Genomic DNA, 21,432 nt, shown 5'->3' on the forward strand with positions numbered 1-21,432 from the left:
GTCTTAAGCCTTCTTAAACTCTCTTTCAATCCTCCGGTTCATCATCGTCTTGTCTATGAACTCCTTCAAAGCAAGGACCTTGACATTTACTTTTGCATTTTCAGTACCTAGCATGAGGAGTGGCCCACAGTTGGTGTGTAATGTATTTTGGTACATTAAAAAAAAAAAAAAGAAAGAAAGAAGGTTGGAAATGGAGTGGAGCCATGAAAGTTAATGAAAATTACTTAAAGTTGGAAAGCTCTTGATTTCTAGTGGGTGCTGATAAATGCCAATAGATCCACAGTTACCTAGCCTCAGCAAGTATTAGGAGAACAAGGCAAAGATGAAATGATAGAAGTTGCAGGTTACTCCTTTCTGTTCATATTCTGGTCCCTTGCCTGGCAAAGCCCAGAGTTATCTATCCCAGCTGTCCCCAACCGTTTTGGCACCAGGGACCAATTTTATGGAAGACAATTTTTTCTATGTACTGGGGTCGGGGGAGGGGTGGTTTTGAGATGATTCAAGCACCTTACATTATTGTGCACTTTATTTCTATTATTATTACATTGTAATTATAATGAGATAATTATACAACTCACCATAATTTTGACAAGATGCGGAGCTCAGGCAGTAATGCGAGCGATGGGAGCGGCTGTAAATACAGATGAGCTTCACTCACTCGCCCACCACTCACCTCCTGTTGTGCAGTCCGGTTCCTAACGGGCCATGGACCAGTACCAGTCCGTGGCCTGGGGGTTGAGGACCCCTGATCTATCCAACTTCTCCTTTGGGATTAATTCTCAGGCCTATCTCATGGTCAGTTTCTCTTCTTTCTCCAGGCATGTCTTAGAGTGACACAAAAATGTAACAGGTTGCAAAATACCTGACACTTCAACTCTTATTTCTCCTCTTTTTCATCGTAAGCCACTGGAAAATGTTAACTCTCTACGGGTAGCAGAACTGAATAACCAGATATCTGACTCCAACATCAGATCTAATCTTAATCATTACAGAAAGAAGCAGAGAGTTTATGAGACAAGTTTAGTTGGGTAAATAAAGGGTCTGTGAAGGAAAAGCAAGTATTAGCCATCAACTGTTCTGTCTTAGACACCAAAAATGTTTATAGCTACTCCTGGGCTGCAGAACCCACCACAGCCCTGTGAAACATTACATGGCAATAAGGAGACACTTTGGTGGAACTGCTATCTCTATTAAAAACTGCCTGAGGTAAAGTTACTTACCAAGGTTTTCCTACACTTTAGCCCTTGGGAAATCAGTTTTTAAAAGTTAACTAAGATAAAGTAGATTGAAGGAAATCACTGTTTCAAAATGTAAATGCCTGACATTTAGCATCTGCATTTTTTTAATGAGTGAGAATTATGTTTCACAATGTTCTGTGAATGTTGTTATGCAAATTAGCGCAGACTTAGGAACTGAAAGAAATAAGGCGTAGCCTAAAGAAATGAATTAGAAAACAATTAAAACAAACTGTCAGAACTAAGCTATGAAGCCCACTGCCCCCAGACTGGTCGTTATTAGAAACAAAGAGGTGAACATGTTTTCCAAGACAATGTATCTTTAACTTGACTATAACACATTTATTAAGTAAGATTAAACCTAATTTTAGAATAAAATCAAAGTGCTGATATCTCATTATTAGGATAAAATCAAGCATTAAATAATATCAGGACCATAAAGTACCCCTGATCTTCAGATATGTTCACTGACTTTTTGTTTTTAATTAATTTATTTATTTTTGGCTGCGTTTGGTCTTCGTTGCTGCGCAGGGGTTTCTCTAGTTGTGGCGAGCAGGGGCTACTCTTCGTGGTGGCACGCGGGCTTCTCATTGCAGTGGCTTCTCTTGTTGCAGAGCACGGGCTCTAGGTGCTCGGGCTTCAGTAGTTGTGGTGCATGGGCTTAGTTGCTCCGTGGCATGTGGAATCTTCCCAGACCAGGGCTCGAACCAGTGTCCCCTGCATTGTCAAGTGGATTCTTAAGCACTGTGCCACCAGGGAAGTCCCCTCACTGACTTTTAGAGGCTGAAATTTTATGTCTAATTTTACTCTTAAAGTTATCAATTGGAAATGGAACCATATACTTCAATAAAATTATACTTTCCTCCCTGTCTTCTAGTTCCCATTTCCCAATTAATGAAGCCATTATCTACTTGTCCTGTGGCTTTATTTGAAAACATAGTGAGGAGTAGTGTTTTCTATGTCATAGAGCTATGTAAAGGCTCTTTTCATTAGTCCTAGGATTGTAACCAACCAGGACCCTATGGCACCTCCCTAGGACAAACCCCTTACCCCATGTCCTCTGCTTTAGTTCCTCTCTGAAGTACCTACATAACAGCATCTGTTGCACATCTTCTGAGCTGTTTTACAGATGTTAAAACCCCCACTAAATGGAAGAAGTTAACTACTTGATGATGATGAGCACATAGCTCCCAGACCGACTGGAGCCTGAGGATTGATAATGTGACACCATCCTGTTACCTTACCATCAACCAATCAGAGAATTGTGTACAAGCTGATCACATACCCTGCAAATCCCCTCCCTCACAGGGCCTTTAAAAATGCTTTCCTGAAACCCATCAGGGAGTTTGGATGTTTTGAGCACTAGTTCCCCTGACTTCCTTGCTTGGCGCCCTGCAATAGATGGTGCACTTACCTGCACCACAACCTGGTGTCAGTAGATTGGCTTTACTAAGCACCGGCGAGTGGACCCAAGTTTGGCTTGGTAACAGGGTATTCTGAAAGATGCCAACTACAAAGACTGTTTGCCAAAGCTGAGTGATCCTTTGATCAAATTAGGCGTATCTGATTCAAGCTAAGAGTGCAGGAGGGCTTTAAGGGCAATTTTCTTCTGAGATTTCAAGTCTTGGCGCATATATTGGTACATAAAGGCAGGGAGAATACAGTAAAGCAGTTGTCTTTCTTCCTTACTTGCTCACTCTTGTGGAGTAAGTCAGAGAGTATGGGCATGCTCAGTCTGGAGGAGAGCTGGTTCTGGGAACGTGATGCTGTCTTCAACTATTTGTAGGACCATTCAGTGGAAGAGAGAGTAGACCTACTGAACTGAGAGATAAAATAAGGATGAGGTAGAAGTTACAGGGAGACAGAGTTCTGCTCATTATAAAGAAGGCTCTCCTACCAGCCTAGGATGTAAGTCTACCTTGGGAATAGTGGCCTCATCATTACTGGAGATGATTAAGTATAGTCCAGACAGCAATTTGCTAGATATTTAGAAAAGGAAATTCAAATCTCATGGGAGTGGGGTGGGTTAGTCTCTTGCTGATCCTTGAGATTTTTTTTCCTAACCATGATAGTCTCTTTTTCTTTGAATAGTAAAGTGCTATGCAGAGAACTTTTGCTTCTGACCATGATGGATTAACTAGTACGGGACTAGCTCTTCCGATACAAACAATTAAGAGTAGACAAAATATATGAAACAATTGCATTTAGACTTTGGACAAAAAAATAGATATATTGTAAGACTGTGGCCTCTGAAAGAAGGGAAACAAATGAGAGGAGCCCTATGATTTCTCAAGGTTTCTTCTTGATGGCAATTTCTGGGCTGTGGTACAGGGAAGGGGAGTCCATTGCAGAACACAGTGGACACCTTGAATGGAAGAAATACAGGTTAGAACTTGAGGAGGATTAGGTAATTAACATCTGTGTGGTTGAGTGGAAAGAAGGGAACTACTCAGAGAAAGATCCCCAGAAATCTGCATAAGGGTTCCCTTCAATCTTTGGTTTAAAGTTGCACTGTGTAGGATGAGATGCTACAAGGCAGAACAAAGAACTCCTGGAGAAAGAAAAAATATTAGGTAATATTAGTATTAGGTAAAATATTAGGTAATGATAAACTGATCGTCTTAGTCCATTTGTGTTGCTATAACAAAATACTAGCAACTGGGTAGCTTATAAATAATGATAGTTTATTTCTTACAATTCTAAAGGCCGAAAGTCCAGGATCAGAAAACCAACATGGTCTGGTGAGGTCCACTTCCATATCACAGAAGTGTCCTTGTATTTTTAATTGGCAGAAGGGACTAGGAACCTCCCTCAGGCCTCTTTCATAAAAGCATAAATCTCATTCACGAAGGCTGCTCCATCATGACCTAATCCCCTCCCAAAGGTCCCACCTCTCAATACCATTGCATTGGGCACTAGGTTTTCACCATATGAATTGGGGTGTGGGATTTGACATAAACTTTCAGATCATAGCATCCCACCTTTCACCACCCCCAAAATTCATGTCCTTCTTGCATGCAAATGTAAAAGTTAATAAACAGAAACCTCAAATAAAACAGAATCTGGAGGCCAGAAGGGAAAGCTCTCATGCCATATGATGATAGCTGAGTCCATCAGGAAGAAGAAAGACTTCCTCTTCTCACCTGGCAAGAGCTCAGCCGATGAGAGACAACTAGAGCTGAAAAATACAATACTTGAAATGAAAATATTCCTAAATATGCTGAAAAACAAATTATATACTGCAAGAGAAAAGATGAGAGACCTTGATATGACAATAGAAACTAATCTGAGCAAATAAAAAAAAGAGATACTGAAGAAGAAACAAACAAACAAAAACAAGCTGAACTTCACTTCTCTGTAGGATAATATAAACAGTCTAATGAAAATAAAATTGGATCCCATGAAGGATTAAAGGGTCAGAAAATATGAAAAATATCAACATATGGATCCAAGAAGCTCACTGAGCAACAAGAAAATAAACATAAGAAAAAGCCCAAGGCATATCTTAATCAAATTTATTAAAACAATGATGAAGAGAAAAATCTTAAAAGTAACAGAGAAAAAGAGACAGATTACAGAAGGAAAAAGAAAAAGAATTACAACCTATTTCTCACCAGAAACAATGCAAACTAGGAAATGATGGAATATTTTTAAAGTGTTAAAAAGAAAAAAATAATCATTACAATTAAATACGATATCCAAAAATATGTTCTTCAAATATAAAAACTTTTGGGCTTCCCTGGTGGCGCAGTGGTTGAGAGTCTGCCTGCTGATGCAGGGGATGCAGGTTCGTGCCCCGGTCCGAGAAGATCCCGCATGCCGCGGAGTGGCTAGGCCCGTGAGCCATGGCCGCTGAGCCTGCGCATCCGGAGCCTGTGCTCCGCAATGGGAGAGGCCACAACAGTGAGAGGCCCGCGTACCACAAAATATATATATATATAAAAACTTTTTAAATTTTGAGGAAAAAACAGATAAATGAATTCTAAATAACTCATGGGTCAAAGGTAAAATCACAAGAAAGATTAGAAAATATTCTCAACTGCAAGATAATAAAAACAATGCAAACTTTGTGAAATGCATCTAACAGTTCGTAGAGGTAAATTTATAGCTTTAATCCTGTGTTAGTAAAGAAAAGGCTAAATAATCCAAGCTTCCATTTTAACCTAGAAAAAGAAACATAAGGTAAGGAGAATGAAGGAAACAATAAAAATAACAACAGTGGAAAAAAATAGAAAAAAACAATATAATAGAGTAAGTCATCAAAAGCAAAAGTTCTTACAATTCTTCCCCTCTCTCTCAATATTTAGGAATAAACTTAATAAGAAACGGGCAAAACATATACGTTGAAAACTTGAAAGCACTTCTGATAAAGGCAAAGACCTAAAGAAATGGAAGGAGATACCTGTTCTTGCACAGGATGATTCAACATCATAAAGATTTTCTTCAATTTTGTGTATAAATTCAGTGCAAGCCCTATACAAATAACAAGATTTTTTCCCCTGAATCAGATAAGTTGTTTTGAAGACCATATGAAAAAAACATGGAAGAGTAGCTTGGAAATTCCTGGAAAAGAAGAGGAATAAGGGAGAACTAGCCCTACCAGACATTAAAATATACAATCAAGCCTTGATTTTAAAAGTGTGGTACTGGCACACAAATAGATATACTAATGAAACCTAGTAGAAAGCCTAGAAATAAACCCAAGTGTATATGAAAATTTCATATAAGTAATATTGCAAAAAACTGGGGAAAACATGGACATTTTATAAATTGGGGACAGCTGGTTAGCTATTTGGAAAAAAGATAAAATTGGATTTATACCTCACACAATGCACCAGAAAAAATTCCAATTAGTCTGAAATGTAAGAGCAAATAATGAGACCATATGACTATTAGCAGAAAATATGGGTAAGTTTTCTATAATCTGAGGGTGGGGAAAGCCTTTTTAGCTAGATTCAAAATCCAGTTACCATAAAAGAAAAGACTGGTAAATTTTACTAAATAGAAACAAATTTTATAACAAAGAAACCATAAGTAAAATCTAAAGAAGATGACACTGTGTAAAAATAGATGAAATGTCTTGATAAAAGGCTGATTTTTTTTAATACAGAATTGTGTACTATCAAAGGGGAAAAATATCAAAATCTGTTAGAAGAAATGGGCAAAACCATGAATATACAATTCCATAAAAAGATTTACATCTAGTATATAAATATGAGAAAAAAACTCCACTCATAATAAGAGAAATGCCAATTAAATCTACTGTGTGATATGACTTCTTAACTGTCAAAAATTTAAAAACCTAACAATCCACTCTGTGGTGAGGCAATGGAGAAACCTACACTCACAAATTGCTGGTGGGAGTGCAAACTGGTCCAATCCCATTGGAAGGGAATTTTTCACTGCCTCACAAAACTATGTGTTCATTTACCCTATGACCCTTTGATACAGCAAACCCACTTCTAGGAATTTGCCTGAAGATGTAGTCCCACAAATACAAACCAAAGTTATAAATGCATCATTATATATAATAGCAATTTATAGAAAATAACCGAAATAACCATTCTGTCATAGGACACTGAATAAATTATAGTATAATCATAAAATGAAGTACTGTGAAACCATCTAGAGAGAGACACCCACGGTGAGAGAGAGACAGAGAGAGAGAGAAGTTGATATGGAGTTATTTTAAAGATTCGTGGACAAAAACAAAGTACAGGGTAATATGTTTCTTTCATTGTAAGAAAGAGACAATAAGAATATGTATGTGTATGCTTATTTTAGCTAAAAGGAGCACAGAAAGGATAAACCATAAATTAATGAAAATGAGTGGGGACATAGGTGAAGGGAGAAATCAGATATGGAGAAAACTATAGATGGAGCTAGAGATTGATGTTTACCAAGGATCAAGCCAGTCCTTGTTTGTTGTGTGTTTGTTTGTAACACTTTCTGTTTTATTTGCTATTTTCTGACTATGATTCTCAAATTGCTACTTAACTAGGTTCCTGATTCCTGCCCTAACTGCCCACACAGAAAAGGATACGTTTTTTGTTGTTGTTGTTTGGACTTTAAAAATAAGGTTGTGACATTTTCTTCCCCCAGGTGAATTATGCTTCAAGATTATCAAATCAATTTTCCCCTTTACCTTCAGCTCTGTTTCCTGCAAATTTATGTGTGTTGAGAAACACAGAGACTTTCTCCTGTCATGAAGGAAACAAACCTACCATAGCTTTTATTGAAACCTAGTTGGGGTGGTGGGGATAGCATCTGTAGTTTTTTTTTACTGGGTAGTGATAAGATGCTAACACTAAATGGTTGAACTAGGTAGGAGACAACAAACCTAATTTCTTTTCCTATGAATATCCCATGTGTGTTTCCACATGGGCAAAATGCATTTGAAGAACGATCAGCAAATTCAGCTATTTCTACATAAGCTCAAAGAAGTTTTGCTGTTTGAATCATGCAAGCATGTTGACTGTGGCAAATTGCTGGTGTGGTAGGAAGTATTCTATGGGAAAGGAAAAATCGCTGGCAGGGATAGGGCCTGAATGGAGGACTCTTGACAAATTGTCGTCAGCCAGAAATGGGCTACCAGCAGCTCACCTGGTGAGCAGGCCCTTAGTGGGAGCATATTTCTCTACCAAGGACCATCCTATGCAGGGGAAAGTGGTGGCTCCTCAAGCCCTTACATAAACCCAAAGCCTACAAAGCCTTACACGACCCAGCTCTGCTCCTGTCTCTGATGCCATCTTGTGCCACCATGTAACTGCGTTCTCCTACACATCACACTCATCACTACTGGAGGCCTGGGCAATGGCTGTTTCCTCTGCCTGAAATGTTCTTCTCACACATCTTGATATGGCTAGTGGCCTCTTCCAATTTGAGTCACAGCTTCAACAGCTTCATCTTAGAAGCCATCCCATCCCAACTCCAGTCATCACACTAATCCATTTTTTTCCAGATTTCTTATAAATCTATTGAAATTTGAAATTAAACGTATCTCTATATCTATTTACTTACCTGTTTTGTGTCTAGCCTTATTAGAAGTAAACTCCATGAGAGTGAAAACCAGACCTGTCATTATTCACTGTTGGCTGAAATGCCGGCTTCTAGAACAGCAGAAAGTTGTCTCGGCTCGCAGCACTTGGTGGTCGCTCAGTAAATTCTTGTTGAGTGGGTGACTGAATGCATCACAAAGAACTGTGGTAGGCAGAATAAAGACTCCCATAAAATGTACATGTCCTCATCCCTGGGACCTGTGAATCTGTTATTTCACATGACGAAACGGACATTGCAGATGTGACTGAACTAAAGACTTTGAGGGAGATGACCCTGGATTATCCAGGTGAGCCCAAAGTAACCACAAGGGTTCTTATAAGAGAGAAACAGAAGAGTCAGACTCAGAGACAAATTGGAAGACACCATACTGCAGGCTTTGAAAAGGGAGGGAGTCGCCATGCGCCAAGGAATGCAGGTGACTTCCAGAGCTGGAGAAAGCAAGGGACGGATTCTTTCCTAGAGCCTCCAGAAGGAAGGCAGACATTGTTAACACTTTCATTTTAGCCCAGTAGTAGACACCTGTAGTAGACTTCTGAGCTCTAAAACTACATGATAATAAATTTATGCTGTTTTAATCCACTAAATTTATGGATTTGTTACAGCAGCAATGGGAAACTAATACAAGGACTAAGTTGGCTCTTCCAGATATACTAGTACCACATCCACATTAGTATGTGTATTACTCACAGTTCTCCAAAAAGACAGAACTAATAGCGTGTGTGTGTGTGTGTGCACGAGTGTATGTGTGTATTTGTGTGTGAGTGTGTATATGTTGAGAGAGAGATTTATTGTAAGGAGTTGGCTCACGTGACTGTGGAGCCTGGCAAGTCCAAACTCTGCAGGGCACACCGGCAAGGTGGAAACCTAGGGAGGAGTTGATGCTGCAGCTTGGGTCCAAAAATACTCTGTAGGTACAAGTCCTCCTTCCCAGGAGAACCTCTGCCATTTTCCCTTACAGCCTTCAACTGACTGGATGAAGATCACCCACATTATGGATGGTAATCTGCTGGACTCAAAGTCTACCAATTTAAATCTTCATCTCATTTAAATAAATACCTTCAGGCAACATCCAGACCAGTGTTTGAACCAATATCTGGGGATTGTGGACCAGCCAATTTGATACATCAAATTCATTATCACAGCATGTCAGCTAGAGGCGCTACGTAGTCATTGTCATCTTAGTCACTGTGTTGTGCTGCTCTGATGTAAATGTCCATTCTTCGGGTTCTCAGGGACAAATGTACTCACAGGATCAAAGTCAACAGTACAACTTATTTAGGCAATACTTTTCCTGCGCTGCACCCTCTGCTGGGCTTGTGAGATCTGGGTTAGAGTACACATTTTCTATGACTCAGTATCCCGTACAAGGAATCCAGGCTTACAGGCTTCTTCCCAAATGGGGAATATGAGGAAACACCAGGAATCTTCAATTTTCCACCCACATGTTAAGTAGATTTGTATGGTGAGATGTGTGTGAGTGTGTGTACACTAAGAATTTGTTCCCTTTTCTTATAGGAAAATTATCTTCCTTTGCTTCAGAGGAGCAAGACCTCCAAGGGATTATACTGGTGTGGGTTTGAGGCAACTTGTGGCTACCACATGGACTCCAACAGAACATCAATAGATGGGGCCTGGAGCACATCTGAAAACTAGTTCCACCTAAAGTTGATGCTATCCCCGGACTTCCACATAATAATTTCTCTCTTTTGCTTAAGCCAGTTTGAATTGAGTGTTTTTTTAAAATCATTTTCAAGTAAAAGGGTACTAAATATATTAAAATTAATTCCTGGAACACAGGGCTAAAATAAAAATTCTTCTTGCTTCATTTTGCAAATCAGTTCAATTTTCTTACCCTTATTCTTTTTCCTTTAGGACCGGGACTTCTCTTATCCCATCAGAAATGATCAGTAAGACCTTTCGTTAAACAAAGGCAACATTTAAGGTCTTAAAATTATAGTCTCACCTTAAACGTCAAATTCTTAGGCATGGCCTGCATTCCCATCAGTTTTTGTAAGTGAAAGAAAATTTATTCTTCTACTAACATGAATGATTATAGCTCATGACAAAAGGCAGAAGTGTTGTCACTTTTTTCATTTTAAATAGAAAATTTCCTTTATATGAGAACCTTATATATAGTAACCGATAAAATTATATTCTGTAATAATTTCTTAACAATGATATTTTAATCTTTATTCCAATAATAATATTAATCTGTTGTGTATAGAGCTCCTGGAAGGTACCAAGTGCTGTTCTAACACTTGGCATCCTTCATTCATTTAATCTTCACAAGAACCTTATAAGGTAAGTCTTACTGTTTCCATTTTACTTATGAGAGGATTGAGAATCATAAAGAATAAGTATTGGAATAAACCCAGTGTTACTGTAGTCTTTTGTGTTCTTTGAGGCAGTGAGATGGCTTGTACTGCTTTATCCTGCGGAGTCTTTCCGGGATCTCTGTAACAGTCTAGCTGTCCTTTAGTCCACGGCAGCTCGCAGAGTGCAAATCCTTTACCAGTCTTCAGCTTTAGGTTATTGTAAATGTTAAGCTTGACTGCACGCTACTCAGCCCACACTCAACAGTCAGCCTTTTTCTGAGAAAGGATTAAGTCAAAAATTTCTGACCTGTTTACACCATCTTCCACCCCATGAGATATAAACCTCCCAGGTACAGCCGAGATGAACTATTCAGTCAAGTAAAGGGGAACTGACAGCTGTCCTTTTCTCAGCTTCCCAGAACCACATTCCATCCCATGCGGATGCCATATTCTGGGGCTGTCCTGGTAGGAGTATACATTTTTACTACCCCCAGGAGCTTCCATGAAAGCTCGTTAACAAGACAAGAATTATCATTTTCATTCAATATATCCTCCCTTTGGAAATGCTTTATGACTGACTTGAGCATTTCCCCTAGCAACCCATTCTCACTTTTAGGGATATGGAGATAAAATATTTGACATTTACTTCATAGATTCAGAATAATATTCGGGCAAATTCTGAGACCTGTCTCAAACTGGTTGGAAGAAACAGGGAACGTGGAACGGACATATTTCTCCCCCAGTGACTGGTCTGGATGCAGGCTTTGTCCCGACATATTGGCAGAACTATACTGTGGGGCTGCGCTCTGTATTCCCCTAAACAGAGACACCAAATGGATATAGTCTGGAGAAGAATAGAAAAAGCTGGTTAACATACGGCAAGAGCACATATAATTACCTACAAATAATAAACCTCAGTTCTCTTAGAACCTAACCAAGGTTGAACTGACTTGGCTACATTTTTTGCTGCTCTGGTAGACCCTTGACCCCTTTATGATTCCTGCTCCTTCAAATCACAACACTCTTCCTGGATAAAAAAAGAGGGAAAAAAGCATTTCTTAGGTCATTTTATGTACATCTAGTTTAACACAATTCTAAGATTTCTCATTCTCTCCAATTAAAAAAATGTTTGCAATTAAATTAAAAACAAACAAACAAACTTTGAGACTGATTTAGCAAAACAAAGGAGAGATAGCTGGACAGTATTGAGTAGATTAGATGCCAAACTACATTAAGGTATAGGCATACCCGACTTAACATTCCTACTTAAATATTTTATAGTCTTTGTAAACGCAATATGTTCAAAATCCAACTCATGACCACGTGTCCAGACTATCCCCTTTTCATTTTGTCTCTATAACTTCACTACCATCCATCTGGTTGTATGCCTAGAAAACTGGAAGTCTCTTAGCATCTTCTTTCCCATCTGCAGTATTCAAGCCACCATCAAGTCCTTTGATTTAACATCTAAATATTGCTTGCTGGGGTTTACACACTTTTGTCATCTTCATAGGCTTGCCATAGCCAAGGGAGTCCACTGTGCTCCTCCACTGTTGCCCTGTTTAAATCTATATCCACGCTGCAGGCAAAATAACCTTTGAAGACAGCAAATATGACTGTGTATTTTCTGGCTTAAAATCCATCAAAGACTTCCCATTGCTCTTAGGACAAATATCAAAGTCCTTATCATACTCTTATGGCCCAGCTGGTCTAGACCTTGCTTACCGCTAAAGCCTCATCTTAAGCCAATTTCCTGCCGGTCTGTTAAAGTGTTGTCTGTGTGTGTATCTGTGTGTGTTTGTGTTCACGAGTGTGTATGTGTTTGTGTACCTTAGAGAATCATTATAGCAGCAAAAGGGAATTATCATCTTTCCTTTCACACTAGATCTGTGTTGTTGCCCCACTTGCTGTGTCTTAATACCAGAGACGACTTAATGTCACTGAGAATTAACAACCATCCTTTGGTGTCCTGCCAGAACCCTTCAGGTCCATGATCCAGAAGCAGCAGGGTCCAGCCCAGTGGCACACAAGCCATTTTGGCTTCCACTGTCCACTGTGCACCCTTCTGAGGAGCAACCTTCTTGCCTAGAGTTTTAGCTTCGGGAAAGTGCTTATTAATAATTTCAGTTGCAGTTCCTAAGCTGGTGCTTGTTGTTGGGTGCTGAGGGCTGTTTCTCAAGGGTAATAGCCCTCAACCTGTTAAGGAATCCTCCTCCTCCCTTTTCATGTCCTGTCACAGGATTAATAGTCCTAACATGATGTCACATGCAAACACCTTGATAAGATCTTACTTAATGGAAAGCAAGCAGAGACTTTCTTGGAGAACATATGTCTTTGGAGAAATTCAAAGCAAATTGGAGATAACATGTAAAATGTCTCAGGAAAAGAAAAAAGTTCGAAATGAGAACATTTATCATTATCATAGATTCATGCGGGCTGTCAAGACACAATAAAGAATTTAACTCATTTTGTCTCTGACAGCCTTTTCCACAAGGACCTTCATTAACAATAGTCCTTGCTTGGCTGTTTCTGTTCAGCCACATTGCCCACTGTGGAGGACAGGGTGTGAAATATATCTTTTCAAATGGATGTCATTGATTTTAATATACTTTTAATAATATTGCAGCTCAGTGTTTTAATTACTCACACTTTTTGGTACTTCAGCCCTCCGGCAATTTTATCTAATAAATCTGATAAGCTCAGTGGACTCTGACACCCAGATGTTAGTTGTACAGCGTATACTGTGGGGAGACCATTTTCTCTGTGGTGGACTCAGAGACGGGTCAAAGGTGTGCCCAGAGGATCCCAGTCATTCTGGCCTGCTGTCTACAGATGAGGGAGGCTTTTACATGCTCAGGTGTAGTGAGACATTCTTCTCTGTGCTGTGGCAGCATCACCAGGAGAATCCTTGACTCACTGTTCATATGACAGCTTCTTTCTGCCATGAGTCAACCCTGCCTAGTTTACCTCAATCATAATACAACACTTCTCTGTGCTTTACTCATCCTTAGCACTTATCGTTAGTATTTAGCTTCTCATATTTTATTCTATTTAATTCTATTTGTAGATATTTTGCCCACTCCTACAGGATGAACTGTCTTCCCCCAAAATTCATGTGTTGAAATCCTAACCCCCACTCTCTCAGAATATGTTATTTGGAAATAAGGTTGTGACTGATGCAATTAGCTAAGTTAAGATGAGGTCATACTGGAGCAGTTAGGCCTTTAATCCAGTATGATAGGTTTCCTTGTTAAAAGAGAAAAAATACAGAGGGAAGATAATGTGAAGACACAGAGAGAACACCATCTACAAGCCAAGGAGCACCCAAGGTTACCAGAAGCCAGGGGAGAGGCAAAGAACAGATTGTCCCTACAGACCTTAGAAGGAGTCACCTCTGCCAACACCTTGATTTCAGAACTAGCCACCAGAACTGTGAGACAATGAATTTCTGTTGCTCTAAACTACCCAGTTTGTGGTACTTTGTTAAGGCAACCCTAGGAAACTAATACGTCCACTAAAGTATGAATTTCTTAAGGACAAAGATCTAACTTTCTTCATCTTAGTATCAACCTGAAATAGTACCAACATGGGGTCATATTCAATAAATGGTTTATTGAACTTAGTTACATGAAAGGTGAAGAATGACAAGGCACAAAGCTGATTTGTTGGAGAGCAAAGACCAACGATGGTAAAGGATGGACTCATCCATTACTGGGATAAATGAGGTGGGAGGAGATGATACCAAGGGACAGATATTTTAGCAAGGATGGCTCAGGCCCACAGCCATGAATGGCAAGCAGTTGCCCAAGCACCCCTTAGACGCAGGCAAGCAGGTTCAAGGAAATCCTGCAAGGCTGAACATTAGGTTCTAGTTTGCATTTATTCAGCTAGCTTACATTGGGACAATAAACTCCAATCCATAGTGGTGTGGCTCAGGGAAACAGTGTTCTGTAGATAAAAGTTCTTGCAAAAACTGGAAGGCAAATCACAGGCGAGACTGTGGGACACAAAAGAAAGGATTGATACCGAGCAACTAGGATTCTTCAGAAAATCTCATATATATGAGACCAACACAGGGAGTCCCTAGGAAGCCTGATGATGACCTGGTGCTGATCTGAAGCCTAGGATCCAGTTTGCATTTGCAGGTCTGGATAAAGACAGATCTGTCTGCAGGTGGTCTCTAAAAAGCACTAGTTTCTATATAGGATTATAATAGACTTGCTTGCGTCTGAGATAAAGTAACTTGACACAGCCCATCTATTTTTGGTATCAGTTCACATCTAATTGAAGTGAATAACTATAACTGTAAACCAGTGATTGACTCAAGGAGAAGTTGCAAAGTAGCTGTTCCAATTATGCAAGCAGCCTATGGGGGTTTTCTCTTAGGCCTGTATATTTGGCCCAGTTTCCCTTTCTTCAAAGTTGGAATTAGTTGCCAGAATGACCACTTGGGAGCATTAGTCGAGGTGTTGCTGGCCTGGCCCCTGCCATCATTTATGGCCTGATTCTGGACTTAGAGTTTGGCATGGAACAAAGTGATTAAATCCCTCTAGTTTTCCTTAACACTTTAAAAATTCTTTTCAAGTAGCATATAGAATAATGTTGGCCTAAATTGCTTTCATTTACATATATCTAAATGCAAATTCTTGGACTGGATTCTAGAGAAAAAATCATAGCTGTCCTACTTGTAACAAACATTTGCAGTGTAAAAATGTCTAGATGAAAATAAAGCATGAGTAAGCCAGATGGATGGTGAAGTGACATAACTAATAAGAGTTTTTAAAAAGTAATTGGTTTTATGATTTTGTAAGGAACAAGTGACAATCATAGAAAACTTGAAAATACAGAAAATGATAAAGAAAAAAATAACCCATGATTCCACCACCTAAAGAGAACAACAGTTGAGGTTTTCCTGTGTCTTTTCTCTACCTAGAATGTCGTGTTCCTTTCAATCTTCAAATCAAATTTAATCTAAGGTCTCACCAGCAGAGTTGGAGGAAAGGTTCAATCATTATTAACCCCTATACTGCATGGAAATTGAGTGAAGGGATGTCTTCCCAAAAATGTTATGTGCTCTTTTGCAGTCTCAAGAACATTCTGGAAAGGGACTTTTTTTCTTCATTCTGTACTGGTCACTACAGGTATCTAACTTTTTAAAGCCAGGCATAGGGATCCTTGATATGGCCTCCCAGTGCATGGTTTTTACTACTTAGCCCCTGCCTCCCCTCTTTCCCCCAATCCTTCACCATATGTTTGCACTATCCCTCCAAGTCATATTACTAGTGGGCTAGGTGTCACCATGGGTGTGGGGACTGGTCTCCATTCACTGAGGAACCTGGGGAAAAAAGCCCAGCTACTTCCCAGGGATGGGAGAAGTTCCCTATACCTCTGGTCAGTTCTCCTGTTTCCACCTCCCCTCCTCCAAAAACACTCACCTCCTGGCCACCACATCTCACAACCCGGCATAATCTCCTCCAGGAGGCTGGGTGCAGGTGGGTGTCAGATCTGCTGACTGTCTGGCCACTTTTGCTTTTGCCCACCCTCCCACCAAATCTCAGGTGAATTAAGAGAACACAGAGACTTGGTGACCTTTTCTAAATGGCAAGGGAAAAAACACCCATCAACAGGAGAAACAAATGTGTGCTTGAGGAGCCGGCCTCTTTCCCAATTCCTAAAGTGCCACCCACTTTCTGTTGTTTGAAGAGTAAAGTTAACGTGAAGAACTAGACTGTGGTGTAAATCAGGGTGAAAATGTTTAATTTGCTTTTGTTTCTACTCATATTTTTTATACAACCTTCCTTAAAGAAAGTAGACTTCAAAAAAGTGAATTTCTTACTAAAATTTTTTCGACCATCTATTGGATATAATTAGGATCATACCATATATATGATTCTGAATTCCATTATTTTATTTACATTATAAGGAAGCATTTTTCATTGTTGTTCAAACCTCTAAGCAACCATGATTAAGAGCTGCATAGTTGTTAAGCATGAGTGTGCATCAGTGCACATAATATTGGGTTGGACAGTGTAACGTAGAAGTTAAGAGATGAAGCAATGCAACCAGACTGTCTGGATTCCAATCCCAGCTCTGGCACTTATTACCAGCATAATCTAGGGTAAATTAATTAACCTCACTGAGCCTCAGTATCCACATCTGTAAAATGGGGGCTGATAACACTACATATTCGTGTTGTTGCCAACATTAAATCAGTCAAAATATGTAAAGCCCTAGGAGGAGTGTCTTGAACACTGGGGCAACGCCGACTATTATTTCAGTACATTGTCATGCTGTGTCATTAAACTATGGGCTCTCCACAGCCACTCCTCTGAATTTGAGCTCTATCATCTATCATCTCTGACCTTGGGTAAATCACCTAGCTTCTCTGAACTTCAGTTTTCTCACCTGTAGAACAAAGAGTAGTACACCTCTTCAGGGTTGTTGTGCTGATTAAATCCAAAATTAAAGGTAAATTCCTCAGCACAAGTCCTGGCATAAGTTAAGTGCTCAATATATTATAACCTAATCTTTTCATATCCCCTGTACCTGAAACAAAGCCTTCTGAATAGTAAGTGCTCAAAAAATATTTGTTGAAAAGCTGTTTATTCATCAAAGAGCTGGGTCACAATGTACTTATGTCAGTGTAAATGTTTGTAAAAGACCCAGAATGGTACACACTAAGCTGATTATAGAAAATGCCCATGTGGAATGAGATTGGGGAGAGTTAAGGAGATTTCGCTTTTACTTAAAGTTTACAATGAAAATAAATTCACGTTTTAATTTTATTATTCAAAACTATTTAAAAATAATTAAAGTGGGGGGTGGAAGGTAAGAACAGAGTCTTGTAGTGTTCTGGGTTTAGTGGATGGTCACAATGATACAAGTAGCATGAGGGAAGAAGCAGGGTGGCATATATATTCCAGATCTTTCCAAGAAGCTTCAGATCGCACTTTCTTTGACCTTCCTTTTGAGCCTGAATCTAACAGCCTACCCAACAGAGTCAGAATTGGGTTTTTTTCTGAACGAGTAGCCTCCATATATATATACAAAAGATTTTCTTATAAATTGGGCTAAATTTTTTTAAGATTATTTTTATATCACCATTCAAGGGACACAAATCTGTCTTGAAGTAATATCTCGTTGTGACACATTCTTCTCCAAGTGAAATGCTTTTATTGTAATATAGTTCCTTAAATGCTTCTTTGTGTTGAGATGAAGTGGTAAAAGTTGCCTTGCGTTTCTACAGAGAAAGAGCTTAGCTTCATTGGCAAGATCATAAATTTCCCAGGGTTTGATATTACTCTGTGTGATGACGGTTGCCCAGGTCTTGTTAATGGCCCCACCCATATGTGCACCTGGTAAAGAGGTGATTGGTTTGCTCTATAGCAGACTCTGTTTGGTGGGGGTGGGGGGGGGTGGGCAGGCAGGCCATCTCCAAGCAGCATTTGGCAGCAGCTGTTCACAGATGTAGACACGGTGCCCGAAGCAGAACGTGATATCCATGGAAGGGGCTGGCAACTCATTCCACCTGTCAGTACATGGATGGAATGAGTTGACCATTGGGTGCACTCTCTTTCTGCTAGGACCCAGTTCAGACTAGCTTGGAGTTCAGCCTATCTCTTCTGCCTTGTACCTCATTCCTTTCTGTAGAGGAACTGTCACTTAGCTGGAAGTGTATTTGAAATTGTGGTCTGAAGCCTGGGGCGTTCACAAGTCACAGAGAAAGGAGAGGCCCTCAGGTGCCAGGCTAGCAGGAAGCCCTGTGGTCTTTGGCAAAGTGTTTGTGGATCTGAGATTTCAGAGAAAATGGCGCAAGTTAGGGCACACACCGCAGGAAGAAAGGAAGAAAAGAAAAGACTTGGGCTTAATGGAATAAATCCTGGACAAAAAACCCATTTAAATGACAGCCAACTCGTGCAAGATTGGAAGTAATTAAAATGTCACCTGATTGTCTTCTGTCCCTTCCTGGTTGTTTCCCTCCCTCTGAAGCCTTGTTATGGCAGAGAGCGCTCAGGACTGGAGATCAAGCAGACATTTGTTTGAATCCTGGCATTTCAATTTACTAGGGGTCTGACTTTGGCTATGTTCTTTATCCTAGAAGACCCTCAGCTTCCTCATCTGTAAAAAGTGGATTAAAATATCTATCTCACAGGAATGTGGGGAAAGATCAATGGCATAAAGCAGTTAGCTTCTGGTAGACATGTGATATTAATAACCATGGTTGTAGGTGCCTTTTATGTACATTCAGAAGATAGGACCTGCCCAGTCGCAGGCCCTTAACAACCTGATGTCTGCAAGCTGTCAACTGACTTTTTGATTTAGTAACAGAATTGTAGTATTTTTTCACAGGTATTATAGTTTAATAAAAGATATTTATGACAGTCTTCTCATTAATTGAAAATTTCTGAGCAGGTCGAACCACAATGGGATACAATTTTGCACTTACTACCATGGCTACATTCAAAATAATGGAAAATAACAAGTGTTAGCGACAGTGTAGAGAAATTGGAATCCTTGTACGGTGCTGGTGGAATGTAAAAGGTGCAGCCATGGTGGAAAACAGCTTGGTGGTTTCTTGAAAAGTTAAACTCAGAATTACCAAATAACTTAACAATTCCACTCTTAGGTGTATAGCCAAAAGAGTTGAAAGCAAGGACTCAAACAGATATTTTTACTCTAATGTTCATTACAGCATTAATCATAATAGACAAACGGAAGAAACAACCTTAGTGTCCATCAACAGATGAATGGATAAGAAAATGTGTTTTATGCATATAGTGGAATATTATTCAGTCATAAAAAGAAATGAAGTTCTGATACATGGTACAACATGCATAAACCTTGAAGACATCATGCTAAGTGAAATAAACTGGACACAAAAAGACAAATATTATATGATTCCACTGATATGAAATTTCTAGAATAGGCAAAGTCATAGAGATGGAAAGAAGACTTGAGGTAACTAGAGGCTGGGGGAAGGGAGAATGGAAAGTTACTGCTTAATTGTTAAGAGTTTCTGTTTGGGGTGATGAAAATGTTCTGGAAGTTGACAATACTGAGGGTTGTACAATATTGTGAATGTAATTAATGCCACTGAATTGTATGCTTAAAAATAGTGAAAGTGGCAGATTTTAAGCTGTATATATTTTACCACAATAAAAAATGCTTTACAAAATAAATACTTAAATACATAAATATACTGTCTCTAAAAAAATTTAGTAGGTTACACATGGTTCAAAAATAAAAGCAGTAAACACTGATAATTCTTATTCCTTTCCCTGACCCCATCCATCTTGTTCCTTTCCACAGGTAACCACTGTTATTAATTTCTTAAGTATCCTTTCAGTATATCTTTATGCAAATACGAAGCAAGAATAAAGATGAATTCTTATTCCCTTTTTCCATATAAACATATATTGCTATATATGAACTGCTCTGTGTCTTCATTTATCCATTTAAAGATACAACCTAGTGCACACTTGGGCAGCACATATACTAAAATTGGAACGATACAGAGAAGATTAGCATGGCCCCTGCGCAAGGATGACATGCAAATTCGTGAAGCGTTCATATTTTTTTTTTGTTATAAAGCAGAAATTGACACACCATTGTAAAGCAATTATACTCTAATAAAGATGTTAAAAAAAAAGATACAACCTAGAGATACTTCCATATCAGTATATAATGAGCTTCCCCATTCTCTTATACTGCTGTATAATATTCCATTGGGTGAATATCTCATAGTTAATTTAACCAGTCCCTTATTGATGGAACTTGAGTTGTTTTGAAGTCGTGATATTTAGAGTTTTTCAATGTATAACTGTATATATTTTTCATTCATATGTGCAATTTTTACTGAAGGATCAGTTCCCAAGATTGGGATTGCTAAAACCAAAGGGTAATTGCACTTATAAGTTTGATAGCTCTTCCTAATTCTCCTCCATCAGGACAGCACCCACCAACAATGCTAAGAGGATTCCTGTTTGTTCAAAGGGTCACCAAAAAAAATGTGTTAAATTTTGGTATTGCTAATCTCATTAGTAAAAAATTATATCTGAGTATATTTTTAATTTATATTGCCCTTATTATGAGACCAGTTTGGCATCTTTTTATATATTTAGAGGTCATTTATATTTCTTTTTCTATTGATCAAACAGTTTTCAGAATCCAAAGGAATGAAAGGCTAATAGCAGTTTTTCAGACTGGGGCAAGTGGAAGGTCCATCTAATTCTCCTTACTCTCATTCCCATGATACACATACCTGCTTTCAGGTATCCTGGGAGTGGGTGGAAAGAGCATTGCTTTTGGCTGGAGGGGGATGAGGTCTGGAGGAGAAGACAGTCTGTCCTCTAAGCACACTGGGTCACAATTTGCATGAAAAGTGAGCTTTCAGTCAATAAGCCTAATAAAACCACTTTGTCTAATGTCCTACCAACATTTTCTTGCAATTTCCAAAGAGCTTCCTGTGAAAATCTCCTCAAGAAAGATGATCACCTGAGCTTGCAGATTTCATACTATATAGCTCCACAGTTTCTTGGGAGAAACAACAAAGCCATTCAATCATTCCCTTTGAGATGAGAATAAATAACAACAATGCCACATAAATAGCATCAGTTGGCTGTAGGGGCAAGCTGTCATTTCCAGGAGCGGGATGTGCTTTTATATCCAAGGGTACAGCATATAATCATATTAAAAAATTCCAAGGAGAGTGGAAATTCAATCAGGTCAGTTTTGTCATGAAGCAGTCTGCAGGTGTTCCATTTAGATCAGATGCTACATTTGCAAGCCAGAAGGAAAGAAGTGGGCTTTGGCTTAATTCATGG

The 21,432-nt window shown here is 39.2% G+C and overlaps 1 non-coding gene across 1 annotated transcript; it reads left to right on the forward strand.

Moving 5' to 3' along the window:
• The first annotated feature begins 20,080 nt into the window (after window positions 1-20,080).
• Window positions 20,081-20,187, forward strand: LOC116753738. Its single transcript, XR_004349837.1, has one exon. It is a non-coding gene; the product is annotated as a U6 spliceosomal RNA (small nuclear RNA).
• The last annotated feature ends 1,245 nt before the right edge of the window (window positions 20,188-21,432 follow it).

This window comes from Phocoena sinus, chromosome 4, assembly GCF_008692025.1.
Source record: "Phocoena sinus isolate mPhoSin1 chromosome 4, mPhoSin1.pri, whole genome shotgun sequence".
Classification (NCBI taxonomy): domain Eukaryota; kingdom Metazoa; phylum Chordata; class Mammalia; order Artiodactyla; family Phocoenidae; genus Phocoena; species Phocoena sinus.